The sequence below is a fragment of the Octopus bimaculoides genome, chromosome 25, assembly GCF_001194135.2.
Source record: "Octopus bimaculoides isolate UCB-OBI-ISO-001 chromosome 25, ASM119413v2, whole genome shotgun sequence".
NCBI lineage: Eukaryota > Metazoa > Mollusca > Cephalopoda > Octopoda > Octopodidae > Octopus > Octopus bimaculoides.
In genome coordinates, this window is record NC_069005.1 from 21266065 (window position 1) to 21271239 (window position 5175).

Sequence of the window (5175 nt, forward strand, 5' to 3'; positions counted from 1 at the left end):
TATGCCTCGGAGGGTAACTTTCTCGGGGCAATCAATCCCATGTTCATTCATGACTGAAAGGGGCTTTTAGCTTTTTTTACTCAAGAGTTATATGGGCCCCAGTTGAGAAGCAATGCTCTAACAAATGCTAACATGAAAAAATTAACTTAACCTTTTTGTTACCATATTTCTGTTGAGATATTCTGTTTCTTTCAATTAATTTTAAATATAACAAAGAATTTAGTAAAATAACTTAGTTATCATTAAGCTAGCGTTAGGAATACAAATTGTGATTAAAGTTTGGTGGAAGATTTTAATTCAGAACTTTTGGAAACAAGACATTTGTACTACAGAGCAGAGGCAGCTTCAGGCGGATTGGTATCAAAAGGGTCAAACAAACAAATGAATATATGTATATATGTGTATGCACATTTGTATGTGTGTTTGTATTTGTGTGTATGTGTGCTTGTTCATACGTTACAGATGCATTATTTCTATTTTCAGTTTTATGCATTATTCATAAAATTAGTTTATTGTAATTTGATAACACATGTTACTTCTACTCGTATTGAAAAACAATGCACAAGTTCATTTTCTAATGTTAAGTTGCTGACTCTCACACACACACACACACATATGTGAAACAGTATAAACCAAACATCTCAATGACAACTATGATCTTGGAAAGTAGAATGAGTCAAGCAACAGTAGCACTTCTCCCATGAGACAACAAATGCTTGATTTGCAATTGAACTTGTAGATCTTGCATTGGCCCACAATGACTGAACCAAGCAAAAGATTAAAAATATACAGAAATACAGATATATACGTACATACATATGTACGTATGTATGTCATTTAGTTTATTTTAAGATTTCTTGCCAATAGAGAAAGAGCTGGTTTCTAAGCTAAATCCAAGGCTCCTTCATTGGAATTTCAACATCAACAACAGGGTTTGTTTGTATGTATGTAAGTATGTATGCATGCATGTATGTGCAGATTTGTATGTTTTATGTATGTATTCCCATGCATATATTTGCATATCTAGACATGCTCATTTATATTTAAATGATAAACTTCAGGAAAGTTTTACAGATTTTTACAGCTCCAGTGATAGATTGAATCTGTAGTCTTCGAATTTGCTTTCTTCTTTCTGGTTTTGAGAAGCCTAATTTCTTAAGATTGGTATTTAGGCAGTGTGTTACATATCCCAGGGCCTCAATAATTACAGGTATAAACCTGAACTTGTAATCTGGATAGAGTAACTGCAGATTTCTCAATAGTTCAGCATAGGTGTTCTCTTTTCCACTGATCTCCAGCTTTATGTTAACATCCGCTGGACAGATAATTTCCACAACTGTGCACAGTTTCTCTTCTCTATCCCAAATCATTATATCAAGTCTGTTGTGCTTACATTTTATTGAGGTCTTCACTGGGACATTCCACCAGTATTCCTTTTTATTATGAGTAGCTATGGCTTCTACCATATTGTGGGTTCTTATTTCTTTGTCCTCGAGATTATCTTTCTAACAGATTTCATTATAGAGTGTCCTAGCTACAGCATCATGTCTCATCGGCAGATAATACCGTGATGACATTTTCGGACAACTGCTTATGATGTGGGTGATATCTTCAGTGTGAACTCCACCAATTCTGCATCGGTTATCACACTTTACAGCCTTACTTGCATCTCTATCCCTTTTGTGCATCAGGTACTTGGTTGATATTTCCTCTTCCTGGATTGCAAACACATACCCTTCAAAGTGGAAGGTAATGCATGTATGTATGAATGTATGTGTGTATATATATCTTTACATGGAGTATGGCTCTGACAACTGGGATGGTGCTACTGCTGTTACACAGACATCCGTGGTATGGGGGAAAAAAGGTATAATTTACCCCTTCTCATAATATCAATCCTTCCCAGGGGGATATATCCATCGGAGCCCTATCCAGCTAATTTCTGGCCAGAACCTAACAACAAATTCCCTGAATTCCCATGGCCACCATATTCATCCTGAGTTATGGCCCCAAGGCAAAAGAAGCCTCTTTCTCCACTCACATGAACTCATTCTTCTACTCACATGAACTTTCTTGCTCTCTTCGCTCCGACAAGACCCCTCAGCCGTTTGTGTTATACTTCTGGCCTACCTCAGCCCCACAACATCCTATATCACATCCAGAAAAGGACCATTTGACTGGCTTATATAAAGTCATTCACAGATACACTCCAGTCTTTGATCCACAAGAGTATTGTCTTCTCTGCCTTTTCTACAGCGACCCTAATGCCCTCTGCTCCTCAGAGCCAGCTGGGCTCATGAGGCAGATACCACCTCCACTCAGGCACTCCACACCCACTCATCTTTCCTCCTGTTATTGCTCTTTTAAGTACATCTCATATCCTAGGCTCCACTCTAATCTCTTCACTCAGTGCTTCCTTTCCAGAACATCTGCCTTCTGACATTCATTTCCTGCCTATGTCTTTTCTGTGAGTCTTGATATACAAAGATTCAAAAGAAACATCCAAGGCATCAGTCTCACCTGTCTTGGAATATGTGAGGTGGGATGCTGCAAAGGCCACAGGTACTGCAGTTTCATCCAGACTTGGTATCTTTTATCGTTTACTTGTTTCAGTCATTGGACAGTGGCCATACTGGGGCACTGCCCTGAAGGGCTTAGTTGAACAAATCAACTCCAGTACTTATTATTTTTTAAAATGTAGTACTTATTCTATAAATCTCTTTTACTGAACCACTAAGTAACAGGGATGTAAACAAACCAACACCAGAAGTCAAATGGTCTTGGGGGACAGACAACACAAAGACATACATACATACATACATACATTGGTTGGCACTCCGTCGGTTACGACGACGAGGGTTCCAGTTGATCTGATCAACGGAACAGCCTGCTCGTGAAATTAACGTGCAAGTGGCTGAGCACTCCACAGACACATGTACCCTTAGCGTAGTTCTCGAGGAGATTCAGTGTGACAAGGCTGGCCCTTTGAATTACAGGCACAACAGAAACAGGAAGAAAGAATGAGAGAAAGTTGTGGTGAAAGAGTACAATAGAGTTCGCCACCATCCCCTGCCAGAGCCTTGTGGAACTTTAGGTGTATTCGCTCAATATACACTCACAACGCCCGGTCTGGGAATCAAAACCACAATCTTACGACCACGAGCCCTCTGCCCTAACCACTGGGCCATTGCGCCTCCACACATACATACATACATACATACATGTATGCATGCATGGGGGGATTGGGCCACTAACGATGAAGTTGTTGTCATCGTTGGCAGCTTGCCTTAACAAATGTGTCAGGTGATGCCCGTGAGGGTGCTTTGTTTTACCTATGCCTTAGCCTTGCCATTGCTCATGGTATGCCACAAGTGTGCTGTTTTTGCTTCAGTAGGTTCCATTGAACCTTCTGGTCTGCAACCAATTGAAATGCCTAGTGTTGAATTAAAGTTTTCTTTCTTTCTTTTCTTCTTTGTCTTTCTTTTGTACTATACATGTATCATATACATACGTGTTGTATATGTAATAAAATTTATACATTAATGAGTTCTGAAATCACACACACACACATATATGTTGGGCTGCTAAAAATATATTTGTTCCCTTTACCAGTTGATTTTAAAGATATCCATTCCAATTGGCTGATCTTATTATAATTATCTCCCTTTGTTTATTTTATTTATTGATATATCTTAAACGCTTCAGCGAATTTTTAACTACTAATTACAAGGATAGTTTAAGTTACAGTTTTTTCAACATGTTAGGAGCGATCATATTTGAATTTCCTATGCAGAATACGCCCCCCGAGGAATTTTTCTTTCTGCGATATTGTTTAATATCTATTTCAAATAATTCTCAACAATATTTATATTAAAGTACGTATTTAAACATTCAAACATTGCATTTATTTTATAAAACGATATTCCAAGTTCAGCATATTTCAATAACTACACGTTACTAGCTTTCACACACACACATATACGTTGACATAAGCACACACACACACATTCATACATAATTATAATGTGCTATTGATACACGATGTTATTAACTTTCACACATATACACCGACATAAACACACGTATACGCATACATAATTACAGTGTGCTATAAATACACTTGTATATCATTTTGGCGATCTTTATTTCTATTTCACTTTTATGCTCTATTTATTAAAAACCATACCGTACCAGTTTAACATACGTTATTTCCTAAACCAATGCTCTCGTTCACTTTAGTGTAATGGTTCAACACGCCTATAGAGTAACAACTGTTACATACATACACACATATACACGCTCGTACATTGTGCCAAACAAGAGAACCTCAACATGGTTGCTTGTTCTGCTAGAGATAGCAACCATATTTCTCTCAAATTTACACTGTGCAGCAAACTGGCAGTCATCAGAAGGTAGGACGCGTAGTATTTGTTCTGATTCTCTGAGGCCTGAGTTCAAATCAGGCCAAGGTCAATGTTATCTTTCATACTTTCAGGATTGATCAAATAAAGTACCAGTCCGTAGCTATGAATTAGTGGAATTGTTAAACTGTCAGGGACATTCGGTCGTACTTGTTCCCGCTCCTGCTTTTCAGTTCTTGTATAGTAGACTTAAGTATTCGCCTATTTCCAGACAACCCTTGAAGGCCGTTTGTTTTTTAATCATTATTTTCCATGTCATAGTAAAAAAAAATCTAAATTTAAACATCTATGTTTAAATGAATAGATACCTTCTCATTTTCTGTTTATGAACATCATCATCAATTTTGACAAATCAATCAATAATATATTCTTCGTTGTTCATGACTTCTTGCCAATGTTTCACCAGCTTGTCAATGCTTTGAGGGCAAAAATCACCAGGCCTTGACTCGAAGAATTCATTTTGCCACGTTTTCAATTCCTCATTGTTGTTGAACAAAACACCTTGCAGACTTTTGAAGAGCGACTGAAAAAGGTGATAATCTGAAGGTGCTATATCAGTAGAATATGGTGGGTATGGCAGGACTTCACAGCCAGCCTCTTGAATAACATTTTAGGTCAAATTAGTGATGTCGTATATATGTATGTGTGTGTGTGTATGTTTATGTGTATATGTTTGTCCCCCCAACATCGCTTGATAACCGATGCTGGTGTGTTTACGTCCCTGTAACTAAGCGGTTCGGCAAGAGACCGATAG